Source organism: Cavia porcellus, unplaced genomic scaffold (assembly GCF_034190915.1).
Source record: "Cavia porcellus strain 051 isolate PalLab524CR breed Dunkin Hartley unplaced genomic scaffold, mCavPor4.1 scaffold_12, whole genome shotgun sequence".
NCBI classification, from domain to species: Eukaryota; Metazoa; Chordata; class Mammalia; order Rodentia; family Caviidae; genus Cavia; species Cavia porcellus.
In genome coordinates, this window is record NW_026947495.1 from 34806662 (window position 1) to 34828437 (window position 21776).

Consider the following 21776-nt stretch of genomic DNA (forward strand, 5'->3'; position numbering starts at 1 on the left):
ACAATATTCATTTGGTGCAGTCATCACTGTTCCAGATTAAATGATTTATTATCTCTATACTCTGGTTAGAGATTGTAAAGGCTATGTCCAAAAACAGTGTTTTCCCAGGAGGGACTAATTAAGAGAAAAAACAAATTATGAGATCTTGTGCTAGAATAACTCTGTTTGACTGAGATTGATGTCACTCATTGTTTAATTCTTATTGAATATAATCAGAAATCTTTAGTTCAGAGTGTTTCTTGTAAATCTCTTTCCCATGTTGTGTTATACTTTCCTCATTCACCTATATAGTTATCATTTTTCTTGTAGGGTTCAAGATGAGGTTTATAATCTGTGCCCTCTCCACCTCTATCTCTCTTCTGTTTTTATTTTAGATTTTTACCACTTATTAACATGTCTATCTCTGCAAACAAGACTCATAAATGTGTTTTGTTAGAGCAATATATGTCCATAGGGGCTAAACTGGTATTATTAAAAGGGACACAAAAAAGATAAATGTGTGTTTGTTAATTTCTGACATATCAAATGTTAAAGAAATCATTTCTCCTTACTGGTATTTTTTTTTAAATTCAATTCTAGTAGCAATATAAAAACACATAAACAGTTCATTTTTTAATCATACGATAATTGTCATGTGGCCTACAATGCCAGTACTCACAGGTTTGTCAATTTACTAGAAATGATAATGATTCTATTTAGATTAATGTTAAGCAGAGTGTGCTCTCGACTTGATGAGCCTAGTATAGTTGTTCAACTGGCATTAACACTGCTGGGACTCTAAAGATACACACATGGAATGAAGAAGACAAGCATCCATAAATCAGGTGTCAAGGAAAAAAGTCTGCTTCTTTGTAGGAAATACAACATTATCTTTGTTGACTCACTGTTTTATGAAGAATATTACCTTTGGTCATTAGCATCATTGTCTTTTTTTTGCCATCAATGACATTTTAGCAATATCAACCAGTACTCCATGGATTTGCTTCTGGACATGCAGAAAATAGAGATCAAGAGGCCACTGCTGATTTTTAAGAGTAACCATAATCTAACAGTAAATTCCAAAAATAGCTACAGCATTTTGTTTTACTTTTTGAAAATGTATGCTTTGTAACCTTTGTTATTTCAGTCTCTGATAGGGTTAGACTCCCTTACCCAGACAAAAATGACCCGTAGCCCACAAGTTATAGCCCATATTTTGAAACTCACATAATGATTTTGGCCTTTTTCACAGAACCATTCAAATATAGTCCACTCATAATTTTATTCTAGTATCTTGATACTATAATTAAACTCCAGAGCATGCTGTAAAAATGTGTAAATTTATATAAAATAGTTTTCTTCATTTTTTTGTCTTGCTTTTAAACTTGGGACTCCCCTCATTCTTTTTAGTTTCAAATTGTTTTCTTTTTAATTCTCTCTTTTACTATTTCCTTTTCCTTGTTACTTCATATTTTGTTTTTAGTGCAGTTTTATTTGATAGCATTATGATAATTCAGCCCTTTTCACTAAGTGCAGGAGTCTTACTGTGTAGGTTCAAAAATAAATTTTCAAAAAAGATCTCATGTCTACTCTAGCATTGGCTGCTAGCCAAATTTTCCTTACTCTTATTGTTTAGTGTCTGTTGCCAGGTGAAGACAAATCATCTTAAAGTATTTTTTTTCAGAAGTTATTATGACTCTAGAAAGGAGTTCAAGATCACAATCAAGAAGCTGGTTACCATTGGCTTTAATGGGTGGACCTGTCAAATGAAAGCCCGTAGGCATGGCCACGTCATTATAACAGTAGTTTAAATTGTTAAGAAGCTCAAGGACCAACAAGTGAGAATGTAATTCTCTATAAAGACTGCCAGCTGTTCTTAAGTGTTTGGAGACCAGGATGAAGGCCACAAGAATCAGTGGCAGATTGTCAAAGCAATGATGCAGCCGCCTACCATTACCGTTATGAGCCACAAGAGGTACCACCGGGTTTCCTGTGACGATAAAATCTTGGTTGAGCTCATTGAAAACTTGGGTATAATTAGTTTGTGAAAATTTTCTAGAATTCTAAACTTTTCTTAAAGGAGAATTATCTAAATATAGTGTAAGAGAAATAGTATCTATATTTGAGAGGGGAAACAGGGAAGGAGAATCATTTGACAGTTCTCTTACTGGCTCATCTATTCTTAATTAGATTTGTGGGTTATATATGGGAATGGGTAAAGGGCCATGCTGTGAAAGTGAATTTATAAGACAGACACTTTTGCTCCAAAAGCTTTTGCTATGGGTCTAAATGTAGATGTGTGTTTTTCTACTAGCAGAATGTAACAAGGCAGAAATATCTGTCAGAATTCCTGTATTTAAATTTACCCCCACTCAGAACAGTTTTAAAGATTATGGCAATAATTTGAAACTTGAATTATATGGAAATCTAAGTTTGGAATAGTTATGCTAATTCTGTCAGGGATGTTATCACTTTTATTCATCTTCATTTTAGTGTCTTTTAGGGAATTAATGCCATTTTATTAAATAACAACACTCCTACTTTCAAAATGATAAATAGAATCCCGGCTTAAAGATGATGGCTATTAAAATAACTCATGCCTAAGCCCAAAATTATACCTATTTTTCCTTACTTTATGTTTCTATAATTGTCTTTTCAGACTCTACTTAAGAAACCCAGTGGTACATGATCTCGAGAAGGAGGTGATGTAGAAGACAGTTTTTGGAGTATGGAATTTGGGATTGGACATAAACGGATTCAAATAATGAGACACTAGGAGGTAAGTAGCCATTTTCTCATGAAAAATGTAAATCACATTATCTAAGACCTAGGATTTAGAGTAGATTACAGGTGATAATGCCTTCTAATGTCTTAACACATTACATGACATTCAGTGAGGATTCAAAAAATAGTAATGTAATTAGACATGACTTGAATTATCATGGTTTCTCATGACACACACAAATTCTTATTTTTTTCAAACATGCATTTAGCATTTAGTGAAGTCAAGGTAATTTGTGATACGTCTATTTGAAGTAAGTGATTGAATTTACCATGGAAGATTAGACATAGTAAGACTAAGATAGCTATCATTGTATGATATTAATAATTATTCACATAAGTTTTTTCTTCATAAGGTCTACTACACCTTTATATTTTATTAGGTTATATGTTATCAGCATTTACTAGGTTTTGGTCATTAGTGTTTAGTTTGGGAAATATTTTGTGCATAATAAGAAAAAAGTAGTGAATATAAGTGGAGAGTTGAACACTTTTACTTGGAGCTTGCAGTATTGTCTTATATATAATGATTTAGCAGCTGATATAACGTGATATGACAGATTCAGAGGAGAATGATGGCTTGGTAAAATGGCTGGAGCTTCAGCTAGAATACAAGCTTCCTGACTTTTGGTCCTATGCTATAACACTTCTCTTTACAGTTCTTATCCACCTATGCAATTTCTATTTAAATGTGACCAATATGAAATTTCCTTATATTGAACATTATTTTCAAAAGGCAAATAGCATATATACTTGTCTTCTTTAAGGCACTTTAGATAATGTTACTGGAAATAAATTTTAAACTATAAGTTCGTATAAAAATGAGCTTTAAAATTAGTAGCAAATAATTATTTCACAGTCTTGATGCTGATGCCTTGCTTACTGATGATAATTTGTCTCACCTCAGCTCACAGTTCTAATCATTCTTGTTTACTCCCAATGTCTTGAGGGAATGATTCAAACATGATGCCATCAATGTGTCTTGAGGTGACGAAAATGAGAGTAGAATCGAAAACCCCAGATCACTATGAAAAGTGCCATGACGTAATTACTTAGGCTCTTTCTCCCAATAATAGTGAGCTTCAGTTTCCTTTGTGGTCTGGTTAGTGTCTAAAATGAACACAGACTTCTTGTTAGTTAGGTAGTTAAGTTGTGGAAAATGCTATGTCTATACTTCAGATTGACACAGGTTTCTGAGGTCTTACTGTGAGTTAACCAAAAAATTTTGACTTCAGTTATTTAACGCATTTTCATACTGACATAAAATTAAAAAGATTGGGTGAAAATAGTAGAAAATATAAATCAGTGTGTCTGATATTTACATGATGAGAATATAACTGTGAGTAGTATGCGGAGTGTATGGTACTGGGAGTTGAACTCAATCTTGTGCTTACCAGGTAAGCACTTGAGCCACTGAGCTAAATCCCAGGCTTTTATTTTATTTTATTGTATTTTTTGAGTGGAGTTATACAAAACCAAACTATTGCAATCATAGAGATGATTTAAATTAAATTAATATCCTGAGAATATAATTTAATTATATTAAATTATAATTAATAGTAGGCATTAGTTTACTATTGGGGGCATGAATTATTTTGCTGATCATAATGATATACAAGTTTATTAATCGCTATGACCATAGAATGCAAAATTACTTTGATGAAGCTACTGTAATAAAATCAGCATGGTACAGGAACAAAAACAGACCTGAAGATCAATGGAATAGACTACAAGACACAACTACAACTACAAACACACTCAGCCACCTTATCTTTGATAAAGGGGCTAAACACATCCACTGGAAGAAGATAGTCTCTTAACAAATCGTGCTGGAAAAATTGGCTCTCCGGAAACTAAAACTAGACCCATGCCTATCACCATGTACTAAACTAAAATCTAAGTGGATCAAGAATCTAAATATTAAAACAGAAACACTAAATCTGTTGGAAGACAAAGTAGGTAGAAATCTTGAAAAGATAGGGGTAGGTACAGAATTCATGAACAAGAATCAAACCTAACGGGAAATACTTCACAGGATTAATAACTGGGGTCATGTCCTGTTAAAGAGTGTTTGCATGTTGAAAGATATCTCTAGTGTAGTGAAAAGAAAACCCACAAATTGGGAAAAAAATCTTAGTGAACTGTCCCTCAGACAAAGGACTTCTGTCCAAAACAAATAAACAATTAAAAAAAGTGAGATCCCCAAAATCAAAGACCCATTCCAAAAATGGGGATCAAAAATGAATAAATAGTTTGCAGATGAAGAAATACAAATGGCAAATCAATACATGAAAAGTGTTCAGCACCATTGGTCATTAGAAAAATGCAAATTAAAACCACACTGAGATTCCATCTCACTCTAGAAAGAATGGCCAGAATAAAGAAAACCACCACCAACAAATGCTGGAGAGGCTGTGGGGGAAAAGGAACTCTTCTTCTGCCCTGTTGGTTGGAGTGCAGACTGGTGTAACCACTGTGGAGGTCAGTCTGGAGAATCCTCAAAAAGCCGGATTGGAAGTCCCATTTGACCCAGCTATTCCTCTTCTGGGCATATCCCCAGAAGAACTGAAAACATTAAACAACAGTGATAAATTGCACCCATATTTTTCACAGCACAATTTATAATAGCCAGATCTTGGAAACAACCTAATGCCCATCAACTGAGGAATGAATAAAAGAAATGTGGTATTTTTATACAATGGAGTACTACTCAGCTATAAATGATGATCACATTGAGCTATTTATGAGTAAATGGATGCAACTTGAGACCATACTTATAAGTGAAATAAATCAAACTCCTATGTGTAAATACCATATAGTCTCCCTAGTGTAAGAAATGGTAAAATACATAAGATACAAAAAACTCAATAAATACAGTGAAAGATAAGAATCTGCTTAAAGGGGAAAAATAATATCTCAGGGGAAAGGAGGAAAAAGAAAGAGGAAGGGAAAAGAAAAATATCTAAAATTATATAAACCCAATTAGGATAGCTAAGATGATTGTGTTACAAATTCCATAAGTTCCTGGAACAAAATGGTTAACATTCATAGGATTGGATCAATTGTGCATATTATTGGATGGTGATCTGAGGAACTCTTGAAGATCATTATGTAAAACAACAATCTCAGTTACGCTCCTATCACCTTGTTTTGAAGGCCTATATTGTCAGTGTTTTGGGCTCTTTGCTATTGTTATCTGTCTTTCATGTTTCGTGTTTTTCTGGGAACTTGCTTTATATTGTTTTGTTTTTTCCTTCTGATCTAGAAAGGATATGTATACATGTAGAGACTCATACATGCATAGAACTTCTGAGCAGTTTATGAAGATCAATTATATAATGCATGATGAAATGAACAGCTACTTTGAAGAAAAAGAGACACTAAGGTGCCCAGTGCTGATTCCATAGTATCATGCTTTGAAATCCAAAAAGGCTTCTATTCTATATTCAGAGTGGCTTTAGTCTGTTTTGTATTGTTTAATTTCAGCATACACAAAGGTATGGGCAGCTATTTTGAAGAGAATGAGAGACATTATGGCAGCCATTGTTGACTTCCTTATTGTCTGATTTTGAAAACCTAATAGGCCTTCATCATCCTGTTCTGATCAGTCTAATACTATTTTGTTTTATATGAATTCACTGTGTGTGAAGATATAGGCAACTATTTAGATGAAAACAAGAGACAATATGATAGACAGTTAAGATCTCCTGTTTTCTTGCTTTGAAATCTGGGTCTCTTACAATTGTTTTCTTCTGATCTGTTTTGTTATGTTTTATTATGTTTAATTTTACCCACTTTAAAATAAAATTTAAAGAAGTAAAAATGTTTTGATGGTAAAAAATGAGAAAAAAGTTTTAGTTTTGTTGAATTTATGCCAATAACTTTTGAATGTTTACATATTTTATCTACAGGTTTGCATTATTTCATATTTGCTGTGTTATTTAGAATGTATTTTCAGTACTATGGAAATTTTATATAGCATATATGAAAAGTAATGTATCTTTCAGGACAAAGAAATCCGCAATAAATCTCATCAATCATATAAGAAGCTGTTATAAACACTTTCACAGTGACTTAGGTATTAAAAATTCTAAGGCAGCAGTTGAGTCAAATTTAGCTCTTGTCTCACTGTGACGGGAGCTGGCCCAGGTGGCTGCTACAGCGAACTCTGTTGCTCAGAGGCTCTGGGTCCCCGGCTGGACCCTGGGGAAGAATTTGGATATGGACATAGCGGAAAAAAAGAAAAAAAATATATACTAAGGTTTTGTGTATAGAATGTATGCTCAGTGCTGCAGGTTGAACCTAGGGCCTTACATATACTTAGAAATCTCCCACAACTGATCTAAAGCCTCAGCCCCTAAGTGTTATTTTATATTTATTTATTTATTTATTTATTTATTTTTGGTACTAGGGATCAACCTCACGACTTTGCACTTTTCAGGGAAGTGCTTATGCCACTGAGCTAAATCCTCAGCCCCCTAAATGTTATTTCTGAGCCCTCTCAAGAAGAATTTCCCTCTTTCAGGGAAAGATGTTGTCATCACCACTTCAAACATGAATTCGTTGAATATAATTGTCTCAGTTATCTAACAAGGTAGTCATTATACTCACTGTAGAGAAAAAATAAATTGAAGTGACAGAAGGTTAAGCAAATTGGGTAAGATCACAGGCTTTTTAAGTGGTATGATCAGGAACTAATATAGGTAGTTCTATGGTGGAGCCTTTTGTAAACAATGCACTATATTATCTGTGCATTAGGTGTGCAGACATAACTCCAGCTGAGTTTTAATATCCTCCCATCGCACTGGTTATCTTTCCCCTTACTTCAGTTGGGCATGTTACATAAATTCTTATTCTACATTTAGCTTTGTTGGATTAGCCAGCTGATTTCTTCCTCAGAGTACTACTTTAGCCTTGCCGCCTTAGAAAACCAATAAACTTGCCTCTGTTTGAGGGATATTTTAGTTTTGTTGATGGGAGAGGAATACTGATTATTTTCCTTATCTATTTACACTTGAAGAGCTAGTTACTTTTTACTTATTGCTGAGACAAAACACCTGATGCCCAAAGTTGGGGAAGGAAAGTTTTATTTCTTATAGTTTTTGGATGTTTCAGTGAATACTCAGTTGGCTCCTATGCAGGGTGGCATGGCTGGGCTGCAGTTCATGGCGGCTGCAAATAGCAAGGCAGAAACCAACAAAAGAGCAAGACACACCTTCTTCCTGCCATTACATCACATCCTGGCTCCATCAGGATGGTGGGTGGGTGTAGCACTCTCACCCCAATCCAAGTGCCAGACAATGAACCACTCAATGCAAATGCATGAGGCCTGGGGGCCACCCACATAAACCATGACAGTATGATAACATGAAAGCACAGAGAATGGTATATGATCCAATAGATCCAAATCTTGTATTCAGAAATTGCTAAGAGTTTCTTTCAGCCTACCTTTCCCAGATTGTAGGATTCATATTTACTAAAGAGACATATAACAACATAATCAGGAAAGCTATTTCTTTTCTATATATTTGCTTTAAGAAATTTCATAATTTTGTTATCACTGTTGAAAAATATGTCTTCACCGTTATTTAATATTTGACATCAATTTATGTTCTAAATGCATAATCTATGTTGTGCTATGTTTGAACCAAATAATTTTCAGAGTTTCTTGGAATAGTACAAATATAAGTTCCAGTAGAACCATGCCTAGTTTGGCAGATATGTTTTCTGTTCAAAGAAAATTCAAGTATGTTCTGCCATCTTTTTATAAATCATCTTTTTATAAGTTTGGAAGGGGCATCTGAATATCTACAGACAGTGGGCTGAGAGCAGTAGAAATGTGTTTTTTCCAGACAAAAACACTTTTCAGCAGATAAATGGCCCTTCATCTCTCTTTCTCAGATATAGTAACTTGCAAGACTTAGGTATATTGAATCAGTGTGACATTGGTTGGAAGCTACTAGACTCAGAAAACTTTATTATGCCTTAATGAATTAGTCTATAAGTTTTGGGAAGTCACTTTGTTGTTACATCATAACCTATGGATAATCAAATAGATAACTAGAAAATGTTATGAAGAGCTCAAAATAATTACCTAAACAATCTAAGTAGTCATCTAATTGGAAAAGTATTTTCAATACCTAGTTCTATAGTTTCATATTTAGAAAAAAATTTTTCTAACTCTTTCATTGCAAATATTTGGTCATTATAAACTTTTTAATAGAATTAGAAGTTTATCAGCTTGTTCTTGATATAGAGCTTCATATTAACAAAAAACAAAATAACAATGATCAAAATAAGTCAATGATCTGTTCAATTCAAGATACTTATCACTTATAACATCAAAAAATATTTTGAAGCAGCTGAAAACTTGGGAATAAAACTGTTTCCATAGGAATGCCTCTACCTTTATATACTTCAGTAACTTTGGGACCAAAATACTTGTACTTAGTAGTGGGAAAACACAGAAGTAAAATTAGATTTGTTACGTGTTCTGTATGATTTGATTACCACAACGGATGAACAATTAAAATATATTTTGGACTCTTGTTGATTATGTCGTTGATGAGGTTTTTATTTTAATGGAAAGGTTACATGATAGTTTCATATTTTCTTTAATCATGTATGACCATGACTTGTTTTTTTCTTTTTTTGTTAGCAGTGATATGATAACTGAGCAGACTAATAGCAAGAAAGGGTTATACAGCATGACTGCTTTGCAGGAAATCAGGAGATGCACAGTTTACTCCTGGTTTGGTAGCACATGCATTGGTTATCTGAATGACTCTGAGGTGATGACAGAATTATTTAGACCTTCATTGTCTTGTAGAATGAAGATACAGAAAACCTGTAATAGTTAAACATCAAGTGTTACTATAAGGATGAGATAAGCTAAAGCACGCAAAAGCAACTTAATCACATTCAAATGTAACATTTTTTTTTAAATTGGAGGTGGATAAGTAAACAAACAATCATATGTATTTGGCCAGACTGCTTCTTTTGGTTTTCTGATTTCTAACCTGCAACAATACTGTTCCCTAATCTTGAAGATATTTCCTGACTTTCCATCCCATGTTAAAATCCTGGCCAAATTATCTTATCTATGCTTAAAAGTACCCTTTGCATAAGTTCTATGTAGAGACCACCACATCACATGGCACAGTGTGCCTTCTCCTATCTCACCACTAGACAGTGGGCTCCCTGACAGAAGAGGCAATACAATTTTTATTTTTGAATTTCCAATTTCCATTGTAATATTTGGCCCATTTTAGACGCTGCTCAGTGCTAACCCAACTGCTCATAAAGCTTGGAGACACTACAATGACTACTATATTTTAAAACAAATATTTTCATTTTAAAAATACTGTTCCACTTGGCTAGCTGACAATTTATAATAAATATGACTTTGCAATTTTTAACTGGAAACCTTTTAATTTTCTTAATTAGCTTCACACAATTTATGTTACATCTAGTAGAGAGCAATTTTTTGTTTCTAGTAGTACTACAAATATTTTTCTCAAAACATGAAAATTCTCTGCAACTTTTTCCTTTTAAAGTTCTACTAAGCAGTTTATGGACTGGCAACCTGCCAAATGGTGATCCATTTTCTCAAAAACATCGTTTGAGACCATGCCAACCAAGCACACTAAGCTTATCTACTGCATCATAGTACAGTCACATAATTCGTGCAAAATTATGTTTGACATTAAATTATAAACCCTTAGCATAATAATAAAAAAATAAATAACCCTAAAAGCAAATTAAAAATATGTTTTCACTGGAGCAGGTTATTAGCGCACTGGAAACTTGATCTGTAGTAGTCAATCCATGGGCATGCTTCCATTTCTGGAGGGGTTTGAAATTTCTCTGTGCAGAGAAAAAAATTTCTAATTCATGAAAGGAAAATTAGCTAATAAAATAATTTTTTCCTCCTGAACTGCTCTGTTGATGAAAACATGTCCATTGAAATCATAGAAATGAGTGACTTTTCAAATAAAGTAGTTTGTGTTGCCATAAACAGAAAGATGGTAAGGCCCTAGCTGTTCTCTGCCAAAGGAAGTAACCAGCTGTGTCCAGCTCTTTTTTTTCCTAATGCAATATTTATATAAATAGTCTCTTCTTGGGACTGGTGCAGTCCAAAGAGAGCCTATGGAAGAGAATCTGAGTTCTTTCTGAGTTTAGTACATTTGAAAGCCTCAATTACTAGTTCAAAAAAAAAAAAAAAACAGAAAGAACAAAACAAAACAAAACAAAACCTTTAAAGAGTGAAAAAAAATTCCACCTAATTGCCCTTAGTATTTCAAGCTTTATGTCTCAAGTGGTCTTCTCAGTTGTTGACAGACCTACAAATCATAGACTTAGGTTTTGATGGGATCTAAATGGTCACTTCTAGGTTCTGATTAACAAATCCAAGAATTTATGTTCTGGTTAAAGCTTATTAATTATCTGTAGTTCTGAATGCTTTTAAACTGATCTTAAGTTATTAAATAAGTATCCCTCATGATAAACCAAAATAACATACATGCAAAAATAATAAAATTTATCTCAAAATTCCTTATTTATAAGGTTTAATTTTAATCAGTTTTCATATAGACATGTTTGTTCTTACTTGTCCTTAAAATTAGTATTGTTGTTTTCATAGTTAAAATGTATTTTGGCATCTGTATAAATGTTTATGGAAGATCACTTTTACTTTTCATAAAAGCTTCAAAAGTGAGTATGTTTTCTTTTATGTAATTAGAAATAAAGCTCAGGAATCAGACAGACTACATCTGTGGGAAAGATACAAGAGTACATTTTACCCAAGATAACATTTCAAAATGATTGCCAGGTAACCTGCAAAATTGTAATGTGTTCTGCTGCCAAATTCATTTTAGTGTTGGGAATTAATTTTCCAATGTGTTTTTGGATGTAAGAGGTGAATTAATTATTGCAGGCACAGTGATATCTTTGGAAGTCTGGAGTTAGACAGCGAGTCAGATGAACATGGAACCAGTAATATAATTGGATCTAGTTCCTTTATCTTTCAAGGGCTCTTTTACATGACAACACAATATACACTCTGCTCCAAGGAATACCTTTGGCACTTCTACAATTTTAATTTCTTTTTATACTCTGGTTCATTGTTGATTCTTGGAACTTAAGCAAGGTGGGCTGGGGAGGTGTGAAACAGAGCTCAGTATCTCTCAGGTTTCTTCAAGCAAATTTGAAGGTCCCTTATTAAATAGAGGAGCATTTGCAAAAGTTTTCAGGAGACAGTGATTGTTTTTCCCAGCTGGGAATGCAAAACTTGGTATGAATTTCAGTGAAGTTTCCTAACTTAGAAAGGGCCTCTAGTGAACACTCACTGGGAGACCTGGGATGGATCCTACATAATTTCATGGCAGACTTGTGTATTTAAACTGGTGATATGCCACCGAGTTGGACCATGAGACAGATAGGGTGTATTAAATCTTCCCCAGATAAATCCTCTTGGATTGTTACCAAGTAATATATGTTTACCCATAACACCAGAGAACCTACTTCAGTAGGAAAAACAAGTCCTACCTTATAGAGAAAGATGAGGTGGTAAGAGATTGTAAGGGAGCAGAATCTACTGTCTGTTATTTTTCCTGTCTTCTGTCCTCTCAGTTTTCTAGGGGGCATAATGTGTTTGACTTTTCCCTTAATTTCTTTCATTTTTCAGAACATAACGAGATCAGTAAGCACATCATATTAAAATTTATTTGATAGTATTTGTTAAGGGGTTCACATTCCATCAGATTTCATTTTTTTCTTCTTTTCATACTAATGAGTGTATAAGAAAGTTCAGCTGCTAAGGCAGAGGTCATTTTTTTTAAAAAAGAAAGTAGTAGCTTAAATAGTACAGATGGTTTTTCTGGGGCGACAGGCTTTCTCAGCTGCAAGTCTACTTGGTCAAATGTTCCTTGGTTAAGAGTTAGCTGTACTTAGAATTTGGCCTTTGAGTTCCAGATTGAACATCTCTCCTCTAGTCGAATTTTATTACCATGTAATAAAATAAAATCCAAGGTACTTAAACTCTTTTTAATGAGGACTACCAAAATATTTTTATTCTGTGGCCCTTACTTTGTCCTCTCCTTATTTTAATGAGTTTTAAAGAGAAGAAAAGGAGGGACATTTCAGCCATATCTATATTACATTGATTTAGTGATGAAGGTATTAAAACTTCAGAGATATTTAGTGATTTCATTTATCTTGATATGAAAGGAAATAACCAAAGTTTTTTATTCTATTCTCTTTTTTCCCTGATGAATTGATCAGGTTATATGTTTGCCCCAGAATTTAGGCAGCTACAATCAGTTTCAAAAAGAAAACAAAGTAATTTACACATCATTTCTCTTAGTTGGCCTTTTATTTTTCTTCTAGCTTGACCATTTGTTTATTTTGGCCTTGCATTTGGACCCCAGCATTACTTTAAAGAAAATAACAAGAAAACAACACATTTGTGAGCCCGAGTACTTTTTGAAGATTGTTCTCTTAAATTCAGTAATTGACATTTTTAGGTATAAAACTAAATTTATAACTAGCATACAAAGTTTGGATCTTTTCTTTGCAGAGACACTATCTAAACTATTTAAATAAGAACAAAGAACTATATATGTTCATTAAAAGAGGATTATAAGCAGCAATTTCTTTTTTTCCCTAAATATCACTTTGACTGTTTGACTGCATGGTTATTCTGTAGTTGGCTTCTTTTCTGCTATAAAAATAAACAACTCGGGCAATACCTTGGCTAAATCAGAGTGAAATTACTTTAACTGAGTGACCAAATTGAAATGGAATTTTTTTTAATGACTCACTCTTGACTTTTTCAATGGGAAGCAATATGGTCTCCTCTTCAGGCATTCTTCATAAAGTTATTCTAAATTTGCATCAATTTTGTATCAGATAAAGAAGATTACACATATCTTCCAAAGCAACAACACATCACGTCTCTTGATAGCATATTTAGCAGAAGCAGCAACAGCCACCTCTTTTTGTTGACTGGTGTAAAATAGAGCTCCAACTTAAATCTCTTGTCTGCTCACTATAGTTTTTCCCAGTTAAATTGGTACCACAATCTGTATGGTTTCATCACTCCTTTGGCAATTTAATATAAACATCTGCTTCCAGTCTTTTATATCCTATCTGAGATTTATTCAGCCCCTCTGAGTTATCTGTCCTTTTCTCCTTCTCCATTTATTTCCCTTGGCTTTGAAATGATGTTATATTTCTCAATATTTTCTTGAGCTTTTGTTCAGAAATGTGCTTCATTGAATATATTTAATTACCTTCTCTTTTTTCCTTCCTAGGCCTGACCTGTTTGTCTACAGTTTCTTCCATTTTTAATGTATTATTAAACTTGATACCTTATAGTTCAAGTTTCTTTAAAAGTAAAGCAGTATGATTCCAGGTTTTAGTGATGGAGGCATTATGATCAAACTATGGAGAATCTTGTTCAAGTTTGATGATTTGTACACTTGTCACCCATATTTTACATTTACCACTGCAAGATGTAAGTATTTGAAGATTCTGGTGCTTGGGTCATATTTTTCTATTACTCTTCTATTAAATTTGTAATGTCTGAAAGCAAGGGAATTTCTTGTGGGATAATAATCTATGGAAGAAGCAGAGACCTGAATCAATGACAGCAAAACCCTTTCATTCATTAAATGGCAGGAAGTGTCCAGCCCAGAGGTCATTATTACTAAGTCAAATAGAAAGGATTTATTTTCCTTTTATTTAAATTTGAGAACTGCTAATAAAGATTGATACAGTGTAAGTCGCTAAGTATAGGGAAATTCTGGAATTCTGTAAACAATTGGCAAGCAGAACTTTGTTCTTATTGTCCCATTAAGCTTAATATGAGGTGTTAAATTTAATGAAATGTGGTGAGTGAAGTGTTATTTTCCTATTGGTTAGTGTAACAGTCATTAACAAGTAGGGCACAACTAACACTGAAAATAGAATATTGTATCCATGACAACACAGAGTTCAGAATTCAGCTTTTCCATTTTCAGGAAATGGGGCAGCAATTACTTAATATTTTCTTGACTTATTAATTTCTTTTTAAGTGGGAGTAATAAGAAGACTCTTGAACTGGGAATTTAATAATCTAAATTAATGAAAAATTTTTAGTTACATCATGTATGTCACCAGTTGGTTGTTCGTACATTTCAATAAACATTTATTGAGATTTTACTATATGGCAGATGATAGGCATACAAAAGTGAATGAGAGAAAATTCCTACCTAAAGTTGTTAATTAATTCTTGCCTTGATTTTCAAAGTCAAGTTTCCAGAAAAGCCACATCAGCATCCCTAGGAACTTGTGAGAAATACAGATATTTTGGGGCCCTTCCCAGACTTACTCCTTCAGCCACTCTAGGGTGAGGTCACTGATTTGGCGTGAGGTCACTGATTTGGCGTGAAGTCACTGATTCACGCCCTAACATGCCCTGTAGGCAATTCTTATATTCTTTAAAGTTAGAGCATCACTACTTGGCATTAACATTTTCCAATTAATCACTTGCTTTATAACTATAACAATTAGAAAAATAGGAAGAGTTCTCATTACACAGCTTCAGAAGGTCCATAAATATTTATTCTTTAGGTTTATAACCAAGATATATAGGTCATGGGCTAACTAGACATAATTTATTATAAATTTAATAAAAATAAATTTCTAATGAAAATCATACAAATTTTATAAGTCTTGCTATATCTTCTCAGTGAACCCATAATATCCTGAATATTAAATGATAGCCCTAAAAACAGAACGTACATTTTAAGATGCTTGAAGAAATCATCACTATCTTATTTATTTTTCTACATTTATCTACCACAGTGCTACACAGACAAATTTTCAATAATTGTGCATCACGCTCATGGATTTAAAGCTTAAAACAAATTTCATCTTTCCATGTATTTCTTCTTTAAATACCAGGTCAGACTAAGAATTGAAAGTAGAATGAAATCTCAGCGCTCTTCGAATCTATATATTTTGCTATTTTATCTCTTGGAGCTTATGCTTATTAGTAAAAAGTTGTATCTTTTGCAAATATGCTTGCAAGTGCATGCATGCACTAATTTTGCTCCACTTAATTATTCTCTCTATTGCTTATTAAACATTCATTCTTTATATAATTTTATCTCAGTATTCAGTATAACTATTCAGTTATTCAGTATAACTATGACCTTAAACTTTGCCCACTCTGAAGAGCATATATGTTTTTGAAGACACAAGTCTACACTTAGAATTGTCTTTTATTGAAAGCTCCAGGGAAAATTTCACTCTTCATGCTTAGAGAAACCCCTCTGTCCAGTGGCACTAACCACTTAGCACTTTGTGCTTTGGTTATTTATCATCCATACTCCCTGTCCTGTTGATCTTCACAGTATTAACTAAGATAAGCATACTTGTTTTTGCCTTAAAATTACAATTGATGATGTTTCATATACTGTCAAACATTTATTTCATATGAAGACATTCAATATATTATGTAGAACCATTCTAAACATGTGACATTAATATAAAAAGTGAGTAACATTGCAGGAAGGGGGATACACGAGTCCAATGACTTAGTATAACATCAAACATTTGGGGTTCTAGTATGAACCCTGTGGGACCAATTACTTTATTACCTATTATAGTTGAAAACTATGGCTCTAAAATAATGAATTCTTTCAAGATGGAGATGATAGTACAGATGTCATTGCATAGAGGCAGAGTAAAGAACATTGCTCAGGAAATCACATATTGTGAACTCCATGCTATTTCTTTATGCATAGACAATTTAGACCTTCAGTTACAGTCTCTCCAGCCACACTTGTGTCACTGTATAGTCAGAGTGGAGCTACAGGCAGTACCATGAAAAGCAAGAGCATTGACACGCGGACATGTGGCAAAGAAGGTGGACATTTGCTTAACATTTTAACAATAAAAGAAAATTGTTGAGTCCTCAAAAAAGGGAGAAATCATAAAGAGGGATAATCTTAAAAAAATTAAGACCATCTCCTAGAAAAATTGAACTTTGTTGAATATAGAAGTAAATTAATTTAAAAAAAAACACATGAATGCTCTCATTCTGAAATTTATATGCTTAAAAGATTTGTTTTGCTTTATAATGTTTTAATGAGGGGAAGTGAGATGTCGCTAAATGTTCATAAAATATATCCAGCTGTTGATTATGGCTGTAGTATTTTATAAATTATTAATAATTAAGAGATACAGCCTTTAAATTTTGAAGAATTAAAAATTACAGGGAAGAAGGCTTATGTATTTGTTTGTTTATATATTTATTTATTGAATGAGACCTGGCATGCTGAGGGTTAGAAACAGGGGGATGTTTTCACAGTAGTACCTGCTTTATAAAAACTGTTACTATGTACTAGATAATCAAAATAATATAATAATGTATTAGAAAATATTTTTCTTTTCATACTTTCAAGAAATTAAGCATCAATATAAAGTTGATATAGGCAATTTAACTTTTTATTCTGTGTTTCTTTTATTATTGGAACAATCATAAAATATGAAAATTATACATGCTTAGATATACATTGGTCATCAATCAATAAAGTTGAAATAAGAAGCTAGGGAGAAAGAAAAATCACTTGTTAATACTCAATGAATTGAACATTTTAGGAATAGCAAATAGTTCATTATCATTCAATTAATTGAGCAGATATGTTTTTGTTTAAATGATATTTTTAAGTTTTTGTTATAGTAAAATTCTGACGTTTTGGTACAATATAGTTTTTGGGATAATTATGTTGGTTTACTCTATTGTTTTTAAAATATGTTAAGCTTAAGCAGATTTTCTTTTCTTTCTATCTATTAAAAGAGGGTTAAAAACATATCTCCCTCCTCCTGCTTGACTATATTCCTTTTAATTCTTCCAATGTTAATACAATGCTGCTGACTATGTTATGTTGTTACTATATTGTGTCAAATCCAGAGAATAATTGGACATTAAGATTCTTCTCTGAATACATTAATTAGATGATTTCTTTATTTCTGTCTTAAGTTACTAATGATTTCCTCTCCATAGCTAGGGAAACTCTGCAAGAACTCATTATCGTTTTGGGATACTATCGTGATTTTAATATGATTTTTTGGTGGATGTGGTTGTTCTGGTAACAGAAGACTCTCTATTAAGGTTCAAAAACTATAATTTCAAAAAGAGAGGATACTATTTAGATTTAACATATGTGCCCTTTAGGGGCTTATTTCTTTTTCTATGAATTATGTTCCACAACAATGATACCTATGGAGAGATAGGAGGATCACATGAATACTAATAAGCTCATCAGGATGATTGTTGGGAAATCACAATATTTCTAAATGCTGGAATTTCATAAATATCTCCTCTCCATGTAGAAGACATGGCTAATTCTCTGCAGATCGGAGATTATGTGCCGTATTGCACTGAGTGTTCATTGCAAGCAGGTTCTTACTGTGACTTATACCTATATTGTGAGTCCTTATCCAATGCAGATAGGAGGCACTCAATTAATTATGGCTATTAGCTAATTAACAAACTCATTTATCCTCTGTGAGTTGAAGGATGCTAAACCAGAAATTACCTGAAGGCTTTTCCTGTTATAACATCCTATAAAGTAAGGCATTCTTTAAGTAGACATCTTTTTGTAAATAGTGAAAATGTTTGTTAAAATGTTTTTGTTTTTGTTTTTGTTTTCCCCCAAGGGCGCTGGTCAACAAAGGAACCTGCATGCCTCCCTGGCTCTAGGGAACAGCAGGCGACCCAGGAACAGAACCAGCAAGAGATCCACTCCATGTTGGAATTTAGAGCGTGGGGCAACAAAGGAACCCACTAGCCTCCCAAGAGTAGGCTGCCATGAGCCTATTGGCACACGGGCTGAGAATCAAACCCTACCCCAATTAACAAATGGGAGCCAGAGGTCTGAGCATCTCTTGGAAGGATGACCATATACAATATAGAAAATATGAGGGATTTTATTCTACCATCTCTTTGAAGGCAAATATTGTTATCACTGTTTTGCTTTGTTTTGATTAATTGTGTTGCTCTATTCAATACTCTTTTTTGATAGGTTTTATGATGTTCTGTATTTGGTTTGATTTTTCTATACCTGATTGTAAGGACAACTATTGTGAAGATAACGAGATATACTATGATACCTACTACTGTTATCCTAGTAACGTACTGTGAAGTTCTGTACCAATTTCACTGATTGTCTTGAATGGCTTTATTTTGTCTTGTTCTGTTGTATTTTACTACCTTCACAATAATAAAAAAGTGTCTTTTTTTCATTTTAACATTTCATATTGCTATAATTTGATGACATTTCTTACAAGCAAAATTTTGCTATAAAACTATTAAAAATTAACCAGGTACATTATATTCTTGATTATAATACCTGTTGGAATGACTTATCATATCTTAATATAGAGAGCCAGGATGCAATTGATGATCTGAAGAGGTACCACCATGGATTTCAGAACTGACAACCTAGGAGAAACTCCAAAGATAAACTTAGTCTTGATGTTAGCTTGGGTGGGTCCATCCTTATATATATATTACTTTTTCCTTCCAATGTTCTTTGATTCTGTTTTCTGCTTGACCCAATGGATGTTATTACACAATCTTCAGTGCCAGATGAATTCTCGTAGATTAGATTACAGTACTCAATAAAGTTATTGGGCTGTAGCATATGTAGTGTTCAAGGCCATTTGACTTAAGCCAGATCTTAACTTCAGAGATTTGTAAACCACCAAGAAACACACAAGAAGATGAATGATAGCATGAGACAGAGCAACAGAGAGAAAGAAAAAGAAGCATTTCTCCAGAGACTAGCATGAAATGATGTAGGCAAGTATTGCCAACAAGGCCTTTATGTAAGAAGAGAGTAATGCAAAACATTAATGTCAGGTGATTCATAGCCCCTTAATCATATGATTTCTGTCTATAACTTAATAATACACGACTTTTTAATACAGATTCTTTAAGAATCAGTGAAAATAATGCATTTGAAAACACTTTTCAAAACATGATTATAAATAGATGGTGATGTTAAATTTCCTTTTTATAAGTTCTAGTTACAATAATATCTCTTACAGGTTAATATTTAAATGCATTTTTATTTCTTGAATACACAGAAATTGGGAGATGCTAACTAGTGACAAAATGATGACCATTGAAATTTGCTTCTGATAAAGAGAAGGTAACAAATGTTTCGGTTCTTAGCCCTCACATTGGATGAATCAAACTATAATGGGTAGATAACATTAATTGACCAAATTAACCACATTAGTAATAAATTACAGTTCTTATTAATATGTATTTGAATTGTGGTCTTTTGAAATCATCACATTAAAAAACTTTTTATATAGAGAAATTTCCATACATAAAAGTAGAGACAACAATAATGATAATTATTTCTCTTTTCCTATTACTACCTTCAAGATTTTTAACAATCTTATTTTGTCCATTCTTCATGTTTTTAGTTTTCACTTTGTTGGCCTATTTTAAAACAATTTGGGAAAAATATATTTTTACTTTTATACTTCAGTGTATCTTTTATACTAACAATATATCTTATCCAATAAACCTTTTTAAAAATAACAATCACATCCTCTTTTATTATGACCACATCTAACAAAGTTAACAAGACTTTCTTAATATTGTCTAATAGTTTTACAGAAAAAATTTCTTGTGTTCAAGATGTCTTTAATTATTGGTTTACTTAAATCAGGATTCACTGGTCTGCATCGTATCTTAGTTTTTCTCTTTTCAGTCTTTTTATTCTTCAAAACTTCCTCCCTTTTCCCCTCATTTTCTTCTTGTTCTCTTTCTCACTTCCCTTCCTCTCTTTGTTTTCATGCATTTGTTTCAAATATCAGTCACTTGTCCTGAAAAGGTTGCCCATTCTGTAAGCTAATGATTATTAAGTTCTCCTGGTGGCTATGTTTTCATACAATGAATCATTAGACCTAAGTTTCATCACTGACTTAGCCAAAGCTTTTACAGAAGTGTTGGTTGTGGCAAAGACTCTAGGGTCGGTTGTTAATAGTTTATTTGAGAGGTGTCGCCCAATAATGGATTAGGGGTTAGGGATTAGGGAGAGAAATAAAAAAGGAAGTCTCATCAAGGTTGGTTACTCACACACGTGCTTGTTTTACGTACTGTGGCCTGTGGGACTCTGAGAAGCTTTTCACAATCCCCGCCCCCCCGCCCCCCCGCGCACCTCTCATTTCTTTTTAGATGATCACGGAGACTCAGCACTGTTCTCCAAAGTTGCAGCTGAGATTAGAGATGGCCTGGGATGATATATGAGTTACCTGCTATAACTAGTTTGAGGGTTTTGTTTTATTTTTATTTTTTTGGCCTAAACCATTTCATAGATAATTTTATGTATGTCTTTTGTATGAGATGTACAATAACCAATTGATCCACTTGATGTGATTCCAAGCTTTAACAACAGTATCACCCTTTTACAATTCCTTCTCCAGTACTGATTTTATATTCATTAAAATCATACACATATCTGTTTTCATTCAAGGCTGTAAAATGTTACTTTTTTTTCTAATTTTACATTTCTTCTGTATTTACTGGCTAGAATTCTTTTTTTTTTTTTTTTTTTTTTTTTTTTGTCTTTTTCGTTTTTATCGGTACCAGGGATCGAACTCACGACTGCCTACTTACAATGCAGGTGCTTATGCCACTGAGCTAAATCCCCAGCCCCCTGGCTAGAATTCTTATAAAAATCTTTTTTTAACTGTTTCATTACCTTAAGATATAGTTCACATGGGAAAGACAACATACATTATTTATATCTTTGTTTCACACTCTTAGTTGCTAACCTGGTGGGAGTGTGTAGTAGAAAAGCTGCTCACTTCATATGTAAGTGAAGAAAGAAATTTGAAGAGACTGAGGTCCTCGTGTAGTTTCAAAGGCGATGGCCCTCATGAGCAGTGGACCTCTTGAAGACATCACCTCCCAAGAGTCCCAAATCCTCCTTTAAAATGCTATGGAC

The 21776-nt window shown here is 33.3% G+C and overlaps 1 long non-coding RNA gene and 1 other non-coding gene across 2 annotated transcripts in view; both read left to right on the forward strand.

The window, feature by feature from the left end:
- The window catches only part of LOC134478201 (uncharacterized), a 130457-nt gene extending 111398 nt beyond the window's left edge, over positions 1-19059 (forward strand). The window contains exons 2-4 of the long non-coding RNA XR_010050686.1: positions 2639-2758; positions 14073-14275; positions 18469-19059. This is a non-coding gene — a long non-coding RNA (uncharacterized LOC134478201). The remainder of the gene's footprint in view (positions 1-2638; positions 2759-14072; positions 14276-18468) is intronic.
- On the forward strand, positions 6858-6991 carry LOC111754238 (small nucleolar RNA SNORA5). Its single transcript, XR_002788939.1, has one exon. It is a non-coding gene; the product is annotated as a small nucleolar RNA SNORA5 (small nucleolar RNA).
- Positions 19060-21776: the final 2717 nt, after the last annotated feature.